The sequence below is a fragment of the Pelobates fuscus genome, chromosome 10, assembly GCF_036172605.1.
Source record: "Pelobates fuscus isolate aPelFus1 chromosome 10, aPelFus1.pri, whole genome shotgun sequence".
Lineage (NCBI taxonomy): Eukaryota > Metazoa > Chordata > Amphibia > Anura > Pelobatidae > Pelobates > Pelobates fuscus.
This window is the reverse complement of record NC_086326.1, coordinates 132,146,258-132,166,220: the sequence shown is the minus strand read 5'-3', so window position 1 is coordinate 132,166,220 and position 19,963 is coordinate 132,146,258. Positions and strand designations below refer to the sequence as shown.

The 19,963-nt window shown below is 40.4% G+C and overlaps 1 protein-coding gene and 1 pseudogene across 2 annotated transcripts in view; both read left to right on the top strand.

The window, feature by feature from the left end:
* UNC5B (unc-5 netrin receptor B) overlaps nt 1-19,963 on the top strand; it is a 183,389-nt gene that overhangs the window by 12,523 nt on the left and 150,903 nt on the right. The gene's annotated exons all lie outside the window — the stretch shown is intronic.
* LOC134575390 (lactosylceramide 1,3-N-acetyl-beta-D-glucosaminyltransferase A-like) lies at nt 13,323-14,332 on the top strand (annotated as a pseudogene).

Sequence of the window (19,963 nt, the reverse complement as noted above, 5' to 3'; positions counted from 1 at the left end):
AGGCTCTAATTAGATTTACATTTATTTATTTTATTTTTTTTTTTAATAAAAATTCGTTTAAAAAAAAAAAAAAAGGTATTTACTTACCATTTTTTTACATCACTGAGAGTCCCTTGGTGCTGCCCAATTTGCCTTAAACATTGTCATCATGGACGTGTCGCATGCACAGAAAATGTCCAATCCAATGCTTCCAATACATGCGTGTACATTGTGAGGGTGTGTATCCAATGAAATGCTTCTCAAACATTGAATACAATTGATCACATGACCTAGTTTCATTCCGTTGTTGCTCATGAAGTGCGTATAGTAGATGTCCGGAAGACAACCAATAGAGTTGCCTTTTAAGCTTGCAATAGAAGCATTGCAGTTTCTACAAAACAGCAATGTTTTACATTGCAAGGTGAAAACTACAGGGATCCAGCATCCAGACCACTTCGTTGAGATGAGGTGCTCTAGGTGCATTTAGTGGTCCTTTAACTGTATGACTGGTCCTTTAAACTAATTGTGAGATCTGTTTGCTGTATGACACATTTAATAGTATTTCTATTAATATTGAGCTTTTAAATGCCAGTGACTGTGTTTCTGTTAGTGTGAGAATGTGTGAAAGTGCGAATATGCATCTGTGCGTAGCTAATGGCAGCACCTTGCAAGAGCTTCAAGCTTTCTTACAGGTTGAGACCGGTGCCTAGTGGACCCCAGGTAAGTTGCCACACCATTTCCAAACAGTTTGCATTTTTAATCTATAAGGATGCCGGTGCTCTTGGCACCATAATCATTACAATGTGATGTAGTGGTTATGGTGCTTGGTGTTCCTTTAAGAATTTATATAAAGAGCATTTTTTCTGACTAGCACAAAAGAGCTATCGCAAAGTATTTTCTTTTATTAAGGCCTATATCTATATGAATGGGACGTTCGTCGAATGTTTTGAACCTGTAATTTCAACCATTCTCCAGTACCATTAGACGTTGACAACTGAATGTAGCTCAGCAATAAGTGTAAAATGAGCATCTTTTGCAGGCATTGTCCTGTCTTACAATAAGATCAAAAACATCTGAGGCCTATAAAGAAATCTTGTTTCTGATTCCAAATACACATTTTTATTTATTTATTTTTTTGGGTGGGGGGGAGGGGGGGAATTCTGAGTGTGGATGAATTACATTATTTAAAAAAAAAAAAAATCTATTTGGAATTTGCAAAAACTCAAGAGTCATAGAAATAAATTGCGGACCTCCAGACATTTTCTTGGCCTTCCCACCATAGTACAGGTGAAGAAGGTTGCTGGGATATATATTTTGAATGAAGGTGAACAAGTGATTTTTAAGATTAGCCATTCCAAAACATAGATAAGATCTTAAACCGGTAAAATTGAGCAGGGAAACACATACTGATAACATCCATTTAGCCATTTCAATTAGAGAAGTGTGTTTCTCCTGACTCCTTTACACAGCACCTGATATGTTAATACAGTAAAAATGAAGCTTAGTGCTGGCATTGTCTCTGAGCCTTTACCTGCAGAGTCTGTTAGAACAGGTACATTTTTAGTATTAAGTCACCATTACACCATGATTAGTTGTTTACTGCCAAACCAATTGCTTTTGTTATCTATTCCAACTGTTAACTATATTGCTGGACAGACGCCCGAGTTACTTCCTCTCCCATTGGTTTAAACATTCTTAGCATGATATTAAAATGTTATGTTAAGCAAGCCACTAAATCTAGCCCACCATCAAAAAAAAACCCACAACCAAATCAGCAAGGTCCAAACCTATTTAATGTCATCTGTATTGCAGCACTACAGCTATCTTGCGCGTACAATCAAATGAAAATATCAGGAAACTGTCTTTCTAGACCTAATTATAAGAATAGAGAGAGCATTCAGATTCAAATGTGAAAAAATAAATGAGGGGGGCTGTATAAAATAAATAAAACCACAAATAAGAAACCTCTATCGTTTGTCGAGACGTCACTCACGAGTGGATGTCATGGGGAATTTTTCCGATTGATTTAGCTTCTAGACTTTTTGATAGTTTTAGGAGATTTAAGGTTTCTAGGAGAGTTCTGGTTTGTGTAAACCCCCGAATTCTAGGTTGTCTCCAAACTCAAGCACAAGTGAATCAATTTGTGTCACTGACAGTTTTTCAGCATAATTGGCCTACAAGGCTGAGCCACAGATATTCCAAAAGCTGGTCTCACCACAGGAATCTTGAACACATCAAGATGAGACCTTTAATGGGTCAGTCACATTTCATTGCATTTTACAGCAGAGATGTGGACATTCCCACCGTCAACAGCATGATTCATAAAACTGGAAGGACTCTTGCAAGGGATGCATAATTCTCTTGAGTCCTGTTTTGGATGAAAACACCACTTTATCAGTGTGACAGACGGCTTATTGGGCTAATATGCAACATCAAGGAGAACATCAGGCCCTTCTAAGACTGCGCAGTCAGCCAGTGATGAGATCATTACATCCGATATTAAGGTTCTATAGGCAGTATGCCTGCTGTTTCCTATCCCCCCACGTCCTCTGGGTGACAGCAGTGTTAAAGTAAAGTGAAAATATTTGCTAAAGAGACAATATAAATCAAACTGAGTTATTTTTCTCCCACCCGCTATATTCTGTCATCTCAACTCCTACAGCCTTTCCTCTCTCCTCCTTTTGACCTTTTGTCTTTTCCAACCAACACTTCATCGTAACAGGCTAGGGTCCTGTAGGCACTCACATGCTATGCTCTACAACAAAGAGTGTGTATTAGCATTTCTTTAGCAATGTGGATTTAATGCACTTCTGTTCAAATAGACGTTGTTCGTGTTTCGCTACCACCGCTATCACGCACAGCAGGAGTTTCGCTTTTATAACTGCTCTATTGTAGTTTGGGCCTATTTACATTTAAAGTAGACGTGTCACCTGAAAACACAAAACAAAATAACTTTACAGACACATTATCTAAACAAAAAAAAAAATATTTTTATAATTATAGTGTGTGTGTGTGTGTGTGTGTATATATATATATATATATATATATGAATTTTATGTTTTTTATATATATATCTATCTCTATATATATATATATATATATATATATATATATATATATATATATATATATATATATAATCTAACAAAAGTGAGTACACCCCTCACATTTTTGTAAATATTTTATTATATCTTTTCATGTGACAACACTGACTAAATGACACTCTGCTACAGTAGTAAGTGTACAGCCTGTATAACAGTGTAAATTAGCTGTCCCCTCAAAATAACTCAACACACAGCCATTAACGTCTGAACCATTGGCAACAAAAGTGAGTACACCCCTAAAGGAAATGTCCAAATTGGGCCCAAAGTGTCAATATTTAGTGTGGCCACCATTATTTTCCAGCACTGCCTTAACCCTCATGGGCATGGAGTTCACCAGAGCTCCAGAGGTTGCCACTGGAGTCCTCTTCCACTCCTCCATGATGACATACTGGAGCTGGTGGATGTTAGAAACCTTGCGCTCCCCCACCTTCAGTTTGATGATGCCCCACAGATGCTCAATAGGGTTTAGGTCTGGTTTAGGTCTGGAGAGTGGAAGAGGGGACAGCGAATTTACACTGTTACACAGGCTGTACACTTACTACTTTACATTGTAGCAGAGTGTAATTTCTTCAGTGTTGCCACATGAAAAGATATAATAAAATATTTACAAAAATGTGAGGGGTGTACTCACTTTTGTGAGATACTGTAGCTTACTACTAAATACATTGTGGGGAGGCCAAACACAATAAAACTTCCCACACTTTTATGCAAATTCAAAAATTACTTTGGGGCATCACTTGCAAATCTCCAGCAGAATCTTTGGAAAAGTCGGCCTTGGCCACAGTAATTCCAACGTTCTAATTGAGATATGCACATAATGCACAGCAGTAATTATTGAACGAGATATAAATACATAACAGTATTTTTTTTGTTGTTGTTTTTTTTTTGCACTGTGAGGAGTTGTATTGTGTTTTGACCTCACAACAACAACCTTTTTGGTATTTAACTATAAATCCACTTCACATTCCTTTTTTTTCTTCACCAGTCAACAAGACACACGACCGATATTTAAACTGATCACAAATGAACAGGCAATCAGAAACGAGAGATGAAAAGCATGCTGGGAAATAATGTTCTCCGCATAACAAATGGGAAATGTAGCTACCTGAAACAAAATGGTGTCACAAAGTATGGCTCTGTCTACACAAACCAATATTCTAACTAAAACATAGAGCTGATTTATTCTCCTCTATTTATTTATATCTATTTTGACCTTCTCTCTATAATGCTGTCATAAAAGTAAAGGGCTACCAATCTGGTACTTCACTGTCCAACCTGCATCCTATAAAAGACTAACAGTTTTTCATGCAGTTTTCATTTAGTAGCCTCACTTTGGAGGGGAGAAGGAAGAGATTTTGCCAGTTTTGGAAGCATGTGTACAGATAAAATAACGCATCTACCTGCCAAAATTGTTTTCGCTGTCAAGCTGATATTAAATATATCTTGTATAAACTGTAGAACCACTTTAAATTATATTTAATACACAGAATGGAAAGTCAATGTTTCAGAGAATTACTTAATACCGCTTTCATTTTGTTTTTATATCTTTGTGATTTTATTTTTTTTCTGCGTCTCTGTGGCTCGCTGTTCTTTCAGTCCCTCTGTTGCCGTGTCTTGGTTTCTCTCTGTGCCAGCTCTCCCTCCCTCCTGTTCTGCAGACTCTCATAATTCCAATCGTAAATGATGCAGACAGGAGCCTGGGAGGATGTTAATGTTGCAGGACACTGATAATCTTTCTCACTGCTAGAACTTTGCTGTGCTTAAAAACCTGAAACTTCTACAACATTATCGGCAGACCCATGACTAGCAGCCTGATGATGTCCAAATTTTAAGGCTCGTGAATTTCTACTTTTTATCCAGAGAAGGACCAATAAAATTTGCCAACCGTTACAAACTAGAATCCTAGTTTTTTTCCTTAACACATTGCTAGGGCTGTAAATACAACACTAACAGGATTATTTCGTTAACATCAATTGTCGAGAATTCAAAGTGAATTTAAAGTGAATTTCAACAATTAACAGTTTATTGAATAACCTAATAATCTGAGTCTTCAAACCCTTGTTTATGTGCAGATTGACAAAATATGCTTAGTTCTGATAGAAAGTCAAACCATTCTCAAGTAGTTTAACAAAAAGTAAAGCAGTCCCAGTTCTTTCATTGGAGAATATTTGAGAGGTTCTGTCCTACTTACTTCACAACTTAAAAAAAAAAAATAAAAAATCCAGTTTTAGACTAAAATTGTTGAGTGGATTTTTCCAAATCAGCTACTCTACATTAAATTCCTGATGATTCACACGTTTTTTGGTTTTTTTTTTTTTTTTTTGTATTTTGTTTATTTATACTGGATAACTTTTTTTTCCTGCATTCTAAAGTTTGATTTAAATATATAACTGTACATTCATACACGGGTTAATTGAAACAGTTTCAACTACATTTTGTCATTTTGTATTCGCTTGAACAAAAACAAAACTGGTTTGTACATTGGAGTAGATGAAGTTGTTTTGTGGTTCCACAACTGGTTATTTTTACAGTGTAAATAAATACCACAATTCCTGTGTTTCTCTTTAAGTAGTGTTTTTTTTTTTTTTTTTTTTTTTTTAAACAAATTATGAAACTTTATACCTCCTTTTTGATTTTCTTTTTATCTTACCAAGGGTCAAAGTTTATCATACTTTAAGGAATGATGTGAGGCATTCTGGGTAAGTTTCAGGCCTGTGCAATATAACTTTTGAGGTCACCCATTTTGAAAGCCATGCAGTTCTGCCTATTGCTACTATAATTGAGTGATTTATTTCACATGTTCCAACATACTGTGTTGTGCAGCAGGGATATCCAACACACTATTAATTGGTTACATAGCAACGGATATGCACTAAAGTGTCAATTCTTGGGAATTCAAACTATATTTAAGGGGTATTTAACAATTGTGCCACAATAGCTAAACTGGGAAAAAAAAAAAACTAACAAAAACTTCAGCTATTTTTCTTTTCTTATTTTGGCTTGCCCCAAAAGTGGAAATTCACTTTGAATTCCTGCTAATTCAAGCTTTGGTAAATGACCCTGCATCATTTTTATTATACCTCAAATAGTACTTGCTACAGGGCAAATATCACCTAAGGTCTATAGCCCTCTCCCCCCAATTTCAACCGTAAATAACCAATACATTTAGCTTTTCCTATAGTCCACTTAAAGAAGAAAACTTTGGCTGCTAATCTTTTTAAGGCAGAAACCCCCCCGCCCCTCCCCCCCCCCCAAAATACAAATTTTTTTGTTTGTTTTCTGTTAGTTTAGCCCTTACATCAGTGGTTTTCATTGGCCGCAAGCATTAGTATATTTTAAAGGAGGGATTGTTTTGGGAAGCACTTGTGAAAATGTGTCCTTAAGTTTGAAATCAAAGTTAAAGTCTGTTATTAGAAACTCCTGCGAGTACCGACCCCCTACCCTGCTGTGTCCAGCCCCGGCGTCACTGGGGAAAAGAGCAAAATTATTCATTGTACCGTACTTGTAATTATTGTTTCAGAGAATCTTGCTGGGTCAAAAGAAGTGAACACAATAGCTCTGTGGGGAAAACTTCTATGAGGGCCATGTCTCCAAAGAATTTCTTCTTAAACCACAAAAACATATGAGATCCGACAATGATGTACAGCCAAGGATTTATTTTATTCCCCTTTTATAACAGTAGTAATTGTATTCAATACAGCAGGAGTTGATTTGCGATGACTTTTGTGTTTGTGTCCAGGTTGCCAATCTTATCTTTGTATTGAGTTGTACCGTTCATACAACAGACGATAAAACTCTGGCTTGAGAACCTCTCTCAAACTCTGTACCCCTCTAAATAGCAAGTGAAGGCACACCCTAATGAAGGCCAATTTAATTTTCACTGTCACTTATTTTGTTCTTTGTTTGCTTTTACGTCTTTTTTTTTTTTTTACGTTCTTAAAGAAAAAGTCAAGAAAAATAAGTATTTTTGTAAATGAGCATTTCGTAAGTAAAGTTTAGGTGGCAGACTCTAATCTAATGTGCTGCAAACACAATTATGAAAAGCTTGGACAATCTCTGAGCCAGGGAGACATGGCTCCAAAACTTCTACAATGGCTACTTACGTTTCAATTTTTACTCCGTGTGAACAACTTAGAAAACAAGAGACAAACTATAATAATAATAATAATAAAACCATACATGTCATTAACATTTAAAGGTTTTTCTGTTATCTAAACTTCTAAACTCTTTAAACTGTTCTTGTTTTCTGTCATGGTCCAACTGTGTTTTCGAGACCTTTAAGTACTTAAAGACAAAATTCCATTGGTTCCATTCAGAGAGCACATCAATCGAACAAATTTCATCAAAACATAAAACACAAATGCACATTTTGGACGGGGTACTTTTTAGTTGCTTTTTTATGTGACATGGGAAAGATCACCATTGACATCAAAAGAATTTTTGTGTTTCATCCCCGCAGAGAGATACCTTGAGATACTCTATTAAAGTACACTCAGCACATTTCGAAGAGTCGACTCCCTCAGCCCCCCACCCAGGCATCCTTTTGTTAATGAAAGGCACACACACAGAGCTGGTAAATTGGGAAGTGGACAGATGAATTGTTACATTTCAAGAAGCATGGAAAATCTAATTTTTGGAAGTTCAATGCTTATTAGAGCCATCTGCCTCTGGGCGTAACGCCTGTTATTTCCTGCACAGGCCACCAAAAGAGAGCCTCAGGTCTCGCTATTTATTTATTAGATCCAAGTATTTGGGCAAAGAAAAATGGAGATTCATCCACTGCGTAGAATTGGCTGCTCGTACAAATCTGCAGTGTAAATTCTCAGCATATCTCCTATAGAATGCCCACTTAGGTAAAGACTTGCTGGCTGCACTTCATACACACCGTGTATTGAAATGTATAACCCGATTTTGCAGCTGCATCTCACATTAAAGGACCACTATAGTGCCAGGAAAACATACTCGTTTTCCTGGCACTATAGTGCCCTGAGGGTGCCCCCACCCTCAGTGACCCCCTCCCGCTGGGCTGAAGTTGGAGGAAGGGATTAAACACTTACCTTTCTCCAGCGCCGGGCGGGGAGCTCTCCTCCTCAGATCCTCCTCCTCTCCTCCCATTTGGCTGAATGCGCACGCGCGGCAAGAGCTGCGCGCGCATTCAGACGGTCTCATAGGAAAGCATTATCAATGCTTTCCTGTGGACGCTTGCGTGCTCTCACTGTGATTTTCACAGTGAGAATCACGCAAGCGCCTTTAGCGGCTGTCGGTGAGACAGCCACTAGAGGATTTGAGGGCTGGATTAACCCATTTATAAACATAGCAGTTTCTCTGAAACTGTTTATAAAAAAAATGGGTAAACCCTAGCTGGACCTGGCACCCAGACCACCTTAATTAAGCTGAAGTGGTCTGGGTGCCTATAGTGGTCCTTTAATGTTTAATTGTGGACGCTATATTAGAGGCACCCTGTAGATCTGGGTGGTCCTTCTGTCTCTATCCATTGCTATGTCAAAGGATAGAGATATCCCTAGTCTGGGAAACATGGAAACAAAATGATATAGAAGCAGATCACCTTGCCACATTTACAAAAGATAGTGTTATGTTTCTCATTGTGTCTCTGACTAGTGACACTATAGGCACCAAATCAACTTTATCTTAAAGGGAAACTATAGGGTACTATATTACTCTGAGGGTGCCCCCACCCTCAGGGTCGCCCTCCCGCGGCACTGAAGGGGTTAAAACCCCTTACCTCTCTTCCCCCGCTGATGTCAGCGTCCTTATCTGACGTCACCAGCGCCGAATGCACATGCATTGCCGCGCGCACATTCAAAGTGTCCGTAGGATAGCATTTTTCAATGCTTTCCTATGGACGCTCTGCGTGATTGAGGCATAATATGCCTTTTATGAAGCAGTTTTGGTGCATAGATCATACCCCTGAAGTCTCACTGCTCACTACTCTGTCTCTTAGGAGTTAAAGGGCACCTGTCATGCCCCAAACAACTTATGGTTCCATCTCGGCCTATAGAAGGGCCAGCCCTGATCAGGATGATACTTTTCTTTCATTTCTGTACGTCTACAGTTTCTAGTTTCATTAACTTAGAAACAACTGACAAACGATTACAGGAGTTCTACTGTTACATGAGTAGGCTTATATTACTTAAACAAGGAGCACAACCACATGAGTATATGAAAAAAAAGTTTATTACATGGGTCAATATAATAGGCTCTCATACACAGTATCAAAGCAAAAAAAAAAAGGACAGTAAATGCCCAATAAAGAGCACAATGTAATGTCAATAAATTCTTGAGTTGCATGTAAGCAAACTACATAATGCATAAATGGTTACATATAAGTGTACTAAATGGGTATATGAGATGCCAAGTTCAGTAAACCCCCAAAAAAGGTACATGAGTAGGTTTGCCACATGCTATATTGTGTTGTCATGTAACGTATTACTTGTGTCACTTATCTGAGTTTGTGAAAAATATGAAAAAATCCTGGTTGTTTGTTTACCCAGGCAGGATTCTGTCGATGTGGCAGACGTAGTAATCTTTCTTCTATAATTATATTTATTTTTAAACGCTGCTTTACGTAGCATGCAATTTACAGCTTCTCGTAGGTGTTAGTTGACATTAATGTCTTTGTTTTTGATTGATATATTCTTAGAATAATGTATTTCAAATGTTTGAGTTTCATTGCTCATTTGTACAGCTCCCTCTGCTTACAGTTCACCTAACTTAGAAATCAATAGAATAAGGTAATTATGTTTTGATCGACTGATCGTAGTGAAAATGCTTGAATGACTTATGTTTAAATATATTTTGAGAAATCTCTTTGCACAAGCAAACACATTGCATCTTATATATTTATATACAAACTGTAACCTATAGGGAATATATACTAATATACATATTTTTTTTTTCTCTAATGCAGTAAATACTCTTCTGGTCTCGAAATCTGCTTGATTAAGAAACTGTCTGATATTGCTCAGCCAATCCTTGGATTTTATTCAATTGAATGCAAACATTGCAGAGCAACCAATGTTTTGCTATATTGCATATGCCTAGGAGTTAAGTACAATCAAATTAGGAGCTAACCGGGTACAATCTCAAATCTCTTGACATATGAGATTGTTCATTGGATGGCATCATGTCTAACTTACAGGGACACCATAAGAACCGAGACTATTTCATCTCATTAAAGTGGTCTGGGTGCAGAGTTGCTGTCACCTTAAAGCTGCAATGTAAAACGATGCATGTTTACATTGCAGTGTTAAGACTGCCTCTAGTGGCTGTCTCTCAGAAACCTGCAAAACAACCCTGGACGTCCTCATGGTTTGCATGAGGATGTTTAGCATTTTCAAATCATGGAGGCAATGCTTTCCAATGGGAAAAGCCGAATGCACAAGCGGTGCTCTCCCTGGATGCACATTTTGCCCCACCCCCTTTGCTGACATCGGAGGAGGAGTCCTGTCCAGCTCCGAGGGACCTCTAAACTTAAATCAGGTAAAAGTGTTACTTTCCGCTTATTTGCAGGGCATAGGGGGTGGGGCTGATGGACATCATATTGTTAGGAATACAGTTTAATAAATAGCTGAGGTCTTTTAATGTTAGTGTGATATCCACTTAGCATTGAACAAAAAAAGGAAAGCTTAAAGGGATCCTATAGTGCCCGAAAACAAAGTTGTTTTCCTTGCACTATAGGATTAATAGGGCTCCACCTCCCTAAGGGCTCCCTTCCCGCAGGGCTGAAGGCTAAGGTTAAAACCCCTTCAGCGATTTACCTGAATCCAGCATCGATGTTCCCGATGTCAGGCTCCACCCACGCTCCTCCCCCACCGAAGTCAGACGGCGGGGGAGTTCTAATGCGCATGCGCAGCAATGGCTGCAAGGGCATTCGATCTGCACATATGAAATCATTATTCAATGCTTTCCTATGGGGAAAATCTGACGGAGGTCCGTTTGGATTCCGCAAGCCTTCTAGTGGGTGTCTTAGAACGCCACAGAGGGCAGACTTAGAGCAGCAATTCCAGTTCTCTGCAAAAAAGTTTTATATTGCAGCACTAAGTGCAAAAGGGTCACAGCACCCAGACCACTTCAATTAGCTGTGGTGATCTGGGTGCCTACAGTGTCCCTTTAAGCACAGACAAATATAACTTCTTGCTGAGCCTTGTTGAGTCTTCTGAAAAAAAGAGGAATACGATCAACTAGCATGCCTCCCAACTGTCCTGATTTCAGGAAGGACATTCACAATTATCTGGTACACCAGGGGACAAGAGTCCCCCAACAAGCATAGAACTCAGGGCATTAGGACGATGCAGAGAGCACTGATCCTCTCCCTGTCTGGTCTGTGCTTGGTGGTCGGACTACTTGATTTGCAGACAGCCTGGTGTGCATTCACACCAAGCTAACATGTCCGTTCTATGCATTGACATGCTCCCATTACTGGGCCGAGCGGCATCTTTTGGGATTTGCCAGTGACACAAACCCTGGCAAGCCACCTTTTACCCACGCCTCTGGCATCCCATTTCACAGGACGCCAAAGTCTGGAGGTAAGAACTAGTCTCCTTTATTTTGTTTGGAATACATTTAAGCAAACTTTCACAAAACATTGGAAAAATAAAACTGTCAGAATTTGATAAAAATAAATAATGTTTTTATGCCACAAACAAAAATAAAAAAAAGAGATGTTAATATGAGCATATTACTTTTTATGAGGAATCGGGGTTACTAGGTCAATGTTATAAGGACAGGAAATTGTATAGGGTAGTAACCATGTGATGGGTGCATCCAGCCTTGTATTAAAAGAAACTATTATGGCAGAAGTTAGTATTTTTCTCCTTAGTTTTTAAGGGCAGGATTTGTTTTTCAGTCTGATTGCTGCTTCCCAATATATCATCTCACAGTTCTCCTCCGCCTTCCCATATGCCATTTACTCATCAATTCTAAATATACCACTTTTCAGTAAGAAGTGCAACATTTTCTCATGCTAAGCTAAATTTTGGGGAAAGCTAAGTGCCAGAATTGATAAATTATTTTACACTTAGCGAAGTTATCGCACATCTTTCTGTCTCCTTGTTCACACTATATGCTCGATTTTTATCTCGTGTCCTACAGCATATGTCTGTCTGTGTTTAACGCCATACTGCAAGTTCAGTTCAGCATCCCCAAAAAAGGTTACAATCACATAATTTCAGTGTTCGGGTGGGTGCAAATCTTGGTTTTATCAGGCACTGAACAAAATATTGATTCCCATAAGCAGCAGAGAACACATACGGTTAGTCTAGCTCAGGATTCTTCAAACTCTAGCCCTCCAGATGTTGCTGAACTATAATTCCCATGATTATCTGTTTAATTCAAAAAACATGGTAGTTGTAGTTCAAGAACATCTGGAGGGACAGAATTTGGTTATCCTTGGTCTAGCTAATGGATACTTCTATTTGACCTCACAGCAGTTTCTCATATATTTTCCCTAAACTCTCTGTCTGAGAGCCTCAATGCTGGCCTGTTTAGATGATCGTACTTTCAAAATAGTTACTGATACACAATTAGACATCCAAAGCCTAGGGCATAATTAATTGTTTAATTTAATTATTTTTATGTGCTATAGTCCATTCTTAAAGGGGCATGTCAGTGATGCCATTGATGATGGCCAAAATGGCTTGTCCTGCCTGGAAAAGGGGGGGCAGTGCCCAGAGAAGGCACATGCATTCACGCCAGGCTGACTGACCGCTTCCTGAGGGCCAACCATGCAAGGAGCATTGTTGAAGCACTTTCTGTATTGTCCTGGTACCCTGGACTGGGGACAGTTTGCTAGTGTCATTGGATGGGCGACACAAGGGAACAAAATTGGGAATAAATTACTGAAGTCTGAAATAAGGACAGTCCTGCCAGATTCAGGACAGTGGGGGAGCATGCAATAGCAGATACCTGATCAGCAGCAAGCAGGAGACCGATTTACTAAGGCACTCACTAGAAGCCCTCCTTGTTGGTCCTGTGGCTAATATGAAGCACTAACCCTCACTGTAACGCACCCACCAGTTTGGATATTATGCCTAACCCTTCTGCAATGCTGCTGATGCTGCTGTTGTAGTTTGAAAGGACCCATGTGGAGTTACCCAAGAATTCATGTTTACAAGTGATTTGATGGGCAACATTGCACTTTTAAAATTATTGTCTTCAGAGGTTTGCAGGGTCACCACAGCAGAATTTTTTTATCATTAGCAAACTTCTAAATTGTCCAGAATGTTTATTAGCAGTAGAAAGCTGAGAAGATGCCAATTCCTGTAGATCTTGGCTACTTGCTTTGTTTTATTGCTAATGCTTATGTTAACTCAGGATGATAATAATTTTTTTACCGATACCTCATAAATGGCTATAATTTTGTAAATGATCGCTCGTCTATTTCCAGAGACAAATTTGATGAAACAAAAAACTACAAATGCTTGCTAAACATCAAAGACAAATGTAAAAATAAAGATGTTTAGCTCCTATTATTTGTGAAGACTTCACCTGAAAATGTATTGCGTCGCAATGCAATAAGAAATACTTTAAATAACGAAAATGACATTAGTTCTCAATATGGTGCCAGTGCCACAATTAAAATAAGTAATCTTCTCCAGAGGGACCTTGACAGAGAAAATATTAAATGCAAAGACTTAGTACAACAAGACTTTCTTGCCACCTTCCACAATCCTTACTCTAAAACTTATTTTACAGTTTGAATGGGTTAATTCATACTGTTCAAATGCCAATTGACCATATTTTTATCCACACTCTGAATTTGGTTTCATACTTAAAAGGCATGGATCACAGAAGGTGTGCAAGACTTCTGGATTGGGAGAGTCCATGGTGGATCTCCACCCACGCGGAACATAAATAGCAAGTATTACGTCTACCATGAAATGTATCCTTGGTCATCTTATCCAGATTACACAGCTGGAACAGTTTATGTTGTATCAAGAGATGTGGCTGCCAAAGTATATGGAGCCTCACAGACCTTAAACTTCAGTGTGTACATAGATGATGTTTTCACGGGTCTCTGTGACAATAAAATGGGTGTTGTATATAAGTATCGCGTATATTTCTCAGGAGAAGGAAAAGCTCCTTATCATCAATGCATCTAGAACAAAACGATGACTTCCCTTGGCCACTCGGATGATATTTTCTATCTATGGAACCAGGCTACTGATCCTAAAGTAAAGGTTTTGTCATCTAGTTTCTGGGGGAACCTATATTGCAAATCTGTTAAATAGTTACATAGCCTATAAAGAGACGCGTCCATCAAGTTAATGGCATTCCTCTCTGTTGGATTCGTTACGTCGATACGTATCCATGTTCGGCTGCATGGTCCAAGTACTTGAGTAAATCTGTGTTCAAAACATCATCCTAAATTGTTCAAAAAATATAATCATAATTTTCTCAAACTTTAACCTGAACACTGCAAGCAATGAACATGTTGGAAATATAAAGCGTGTGTTCCTATCCCTCAGTAAAGCGAAATTTAAAAGTATATTCTTTATCTTTTAAAAAGTACACACATAAACTGAGCACAAATTTGAGTGTAATGCATGATTTCTTGCACTCTTGAAATTTTCTGCAATCTGAGAAATTTTTTAGTAATGTACACTAAATTGCTACTATTAGCAGTAATGTTACAATATTGCATTGGAGTGATTAAAAAAAAACCCAGGAAAAAGAATCTGAGCAAGAGGATTCCAGACCCTTTAAGACAGTTTTTTTTTTTTTTTTTTTTTAAATGCATATACCATACAATCCATAATTGGTGTAGCGCTATATAAAATCTACAATTATATACAGTGCGTAGTAATACCACAGTAATAGTGCTGTAATGGTACTTGAAGCTTTTAATATAAAAACACCGTATCTTAAATTATGATAGAGATATCATAGAGACATATCCATCATAACTTAAGATACGTGTTTTTATATTAAAAGCTTTGAGTACAATTACTGCACCTTATATGTGGTATTTCTACACACTGTATATAATCTTATGTTTTATATAGCGCTACATTACTTATTAATTAAAGGACCACTATAGTGCCAGGAAAACATACTCGTTTTCCTGGCACTATAGTGCCCTGAGGGTGCTCCCACCCTCAGGGTCCCCCTCCCACCCGGCTCTGGAAAGGGGAAAAGGGGTAAAACTTACCTTTTTCCAGCGCTGGGCGGGGAGCTCTCCTCCTCCGTTCCGCCCCGTCGGCTGAATGCACACACGCGGCAAGAGCTGCGCGCGCATTCAGCCGGTCGCATAGGAAAGCATTTACAATGCTTTCCTATGGACGCTTGCGTGCTCTCACTGTGATTTTCACAGTGAGAATCACGCAAGCGCCTCTAGCGGCTGTCAATGAGACAGCCACTAGAGGATTTGGGGGAAGGCTTAACCCATTTATAAACATAGCAGTTTCTCTGAAACTGCTATGTTAATAAAAAAAAATGGGTTAACCCTAGCTGGACCTGGCACCCAGACCACTTCATTAAGCTGAAGTGGTCTGGGTGCCTAGAGTGGTCCTTTAATGGCATGTTTTTGTTTTATATGCTATGATAGGTTGCATATTGTAGTGTTGTAGTTGCTAGTATCATGGTATCAAAACAATTTAGTGCTTTGTAAATTACGCATTAAAACACATTTACTTTTTGCACATTTTCAGTTTTGTATACATATATAATCAGTTTGTTAAAAGTAGTTTTGCAAACATATCCTCCATTTTTTTTTTTTGAGGAAGGTGTAAGATGTCACTTATATGTTGTAAAATTAGTTTATTCTTATACGCCTTAGAGCCTTCTGAAAAGTGTTTATGGCTAGCGTTAAAATTATTATCAATATGGTAAAGAGAAAAACAATAGACTTCAAATAAAGTCCACAGACACGGGACATTAGTAATTGCCAATCTGAAAAGGGTTATGGTTCCTTTTCTCAATGTTGCATTCCTACCTTGTTTACATACTGAGTGCATTGTTTTATTTCTTTGCTACAGGGAGGTTGTATCCAAAAGCTATATGGAAACGTCACTATACAATTGAGAAAATGAAAAGTGTTTATTGGGGTGGAGAGGTTTTTTTTTTGGGGGGGGGGGGGTTTCTGTGTGTCAATTTAAAGCATATATTGTTTGTATAAATAGAGGCTACTCCCCACTATCCACTAAACCCCCTTCATAACAAATAAAAAAAAAAACTTGGATGGAGCAGTATTCTGTATTCTGTATTTATAAATTCTCAATAATAAAAAATGGGTCATTTTAAAACTGCAGAATGCCCCCCCATGCTACTGCCCTGTACATAATTTGGTTCTCTATCAGAAAAAGGTACACTATAGTCACCTGAACAAGTTTAGCTTAAAGGAAGCGGTTTTGGTGTATAAATTATGCCTCTGAAGTTCACTGCTCAATTCACTGCCATTTAGGAATTAAATCACTTTTATTTCTGTTTATGCAGCCCTGGTTGTGATTGACATAGCTTCCATGAAAACAAAATGGTTTCATTTTCAATCGGATGAAGCTTGCTTTAAACGTTTTTTTTTATCTCCTGCTCTGTAAAGAGTGCAGGAGATAAATGATAAATTAAACAGAATTAGCAATAAAGAAAGTGTAAACATTAGATGACTCTTTACAGGAAGTGCTTAGGAAGGCTGTGCAAGTCACATGCAGCGAGGTGTGACTAGGGCTGCATAAACAAAGTGATTTAACTCCTAAATGGCAGAGAATTGAGCAGTGAGACTGCAGGGGAATGATATATACACCAAAACTGCTTTATTAAACTAAAGTTGTTTTGGTGACACTGATGTCCTTTTAAGAACTGCCAGTATAGAAAGTGCAATCCACTCCCCTCCCACAATAGTTTAGGGCTGGAATCTATTTAGTCCCACAGAAAGTGCCAGGTATGATATGTAACCAGAGAGAGAGGTTCTCCTTCTAGCTTGTATAAAGCAAGTTCAGAATTAATTATAACTAGATTGGCCCTAAAAGCTGGCCACGATGCACTGAAGCCATTTTGTTTCTAAAGAGTAGGACTGTACCTTTAACCTGTTAGCGTGGCGCGCAGGCCCCTGTGACTCTTGTTGTTGGTTGCCAGAATCCTACACACTTCAGCTATGAGGCTAATGGCTTTAGAACAATGCAGCCATCTGTTGCTCTCACCAGAAGTTATATAATCCCATTCAGAACCCTCTCAAAACACCGCTCTAATAATTCTGTGACTCAGAAGTAAACACACGTGAGAGCCACAATGCACTGCTGCTGGAAAATAGTCACCACACATCTGGACATGCATTATTTATATGCGATTACTTTGGATATAGTAAAATGTGCACCAAGTCTCTGCCTTCGAGAACCCTCATTGCTCATTAAACCAGTTTTCTTAAAGTCCAGAAACCAGTTTTATTATGGGAAATTAAGTTATTTTTTTTTTTTTTTATGTGTGTGTAAAGAAAAACTAAAAGATTTGATTTATGATATATATATATATATATATATATATATATTTTTTTTTTTTTATCCAACGTATATCTTTTCTTTTCTTTTTGCATCAATTCGGGTGAATTCATTATTTTGGGCAACTGGATTCCATTTGTATTAGCGCAGATTTTTCCATGATCCTTCTCTTGGTTTTAATCTCTTTTTGATACTCAATTAAAACAGATACTTCGAAATAATGTATTGCTTTGTATTCCTAACACTATAGTGTTACTTTAATGGGGACGTCTTTGGATAAATTATTTGGAAAGATTTTTCTAACCGTACTGAATCATTTGGAAAGCTTAATAAATTGAGGTCTATGCATCCAAAATGCAGCAAGTCAATTGAAAAAGTGGTTTGATTTTTACTTTCAGCAAGTCAATAAGCCGGACCGTGGGGTGTCACTCACTGGGCATACAGGGAGAGCACTGCTGTGTCACAGTTATTCTCCCATAATACAACCATAGGCGTGCGCACGGGGTGTGCCGGGTGTGCCTGGGCACACCCTAATCACACCTCCGTGCTGCACTACCTTTGGGCAGACTGACATGTCGGGTCCTCGTCTATGACCGAGGACCCGACACAGGAGGGGGCCCGGCGGCTTGCCCACAATGCCGCCGGGTGAGAGGCCCCTCCTGTCCGTCTGCCCTGATGGAGACCCAGCCTCAGTCTGCAGCTCCGCCGGGAGTGAGCTGCAGACTGAGGTGTCTCGCGATCTCCAGCATGTCAGAGCGTTGCCGCGGCAACGCTCTGACTGGAGATCGCGAGACTCACCATGTGGTCTGCAGCTCACTCCCGGCGGAGCTGCAGACTGAAGAGAGAGGGCGCCCACTGGACCACCAGGGCAGGTATTTAGAAACCCCCCTTCTACCCCCTGTCACTTACTGCTCCCCCTCCCCCTTCTACTCACTGCCCCCCCACCCCATTCACTCATGCCCTTCTAATCACTGCCCCTCCACCCCCCTCTGTCCCCTGTCACTCACTACCCCCCCACCCTGCCTCTGCCCCCATACCCCTCTAACCCCTGTCACTACCCCTCTACCCCCCTAACCCCTGTCACTACCCCTCTAACCCCTGTCACTACCCCTCTAACCCCTGTCACTACCCCCCTAACCCCTGTCACTACCCCCCTAACCCCTGTCACTACCCCCCTAACCCCTGTCACTACCCCCCTAACCCCTGTCACTACCCCCCTAACCCCTGTCACTACCCCTCTACCCCTCTAACCCCTGTCACTACCCCCTAACCCCTGTCACAACCCCTGTCACTACCCCTCTAACCCCCTAACCCCTGTCACTACCCCCCTAACCTCTGTCACTACCCCTCAACCCCCTAACCCCTCTCACTGCCCCTCTACCCCCTAACCCATGTCACTGCCTCTCCACTCCCCCCACCCCATGTCACTGCCCCTCTACCACCCTAACTCCTGTCACTACCCCCCTAACCCCTGTCACTACCCCCCTAACCCCTGTCACTACCCCTATATCCCCTGTCACTACCCCTCTACCCCTAACACCTGTCACTGCCCCTCTACCTCCCTAACCCATGTAACTGCCTCTCCACCCCCTTAACCCCTGTTACTGCCCTTCCACTCCCCCACCCCCTGTCACTACCCCTCTATCCCCCTAACCCCTGTCACTACTCCTCTATCCCCCTAACCCGTTACTCCCCCTCTACCCCCTAACCCCTGTCACTAACCGTCTACTCCCGCTACCTCCTGTCACTGCCCCTCCACCCCCCTACCTCCTGTTCCTCTACCCCAACCCCTGTCTTTGCCCCTCCACCCTCCGAACCCCTGTCGCCCACACAGTGCACCCCTCACAATCATACACACTGTACCCCACACACACTGAATCCCTCACAATTACACAAACTGTACCCCTTACAATTACATACACTGTACCCATTACAATTACATACACTGTACCCCTCACAATCACACACTGCACCCCTCACAATTACACCACACTGTACTCCTCGCAATCACACACTGCACCCCTTACACGCTGCACCGCTCACAATCACACACTGCACCCATAGGCGTGCGCACGGGGTGTGCCGGGTGTGCCTGGGCACACCCTAATCCCCGCGGCACGCCTATGGATTGAGTCCTGCAGGAACGGAGTTCCTGCACTTTTTTTGTGCAGGAACGCCGTTCCTGCAGGCACTCAGTGCCCCCTTCCTCCCCCCATGTCCCCCCTGTCATGGATGGGAGGGGGGGGGCAAGAGGTTATGGACCCCCCCCCCCCGGTCGGCTCTCTCAATATCAGCCGCGGCGAGGGAGCTGTGAGCTTTCTGCTCCCTCTCGCCGCGCGCTGCTTGCTGATGCTGGGAGCCGGAATATGACGTCATATTCCGGCTCCCAGCTACAGCAGACAGCCCACGCGGTGAGAGGGAGCAGAGAGCTCA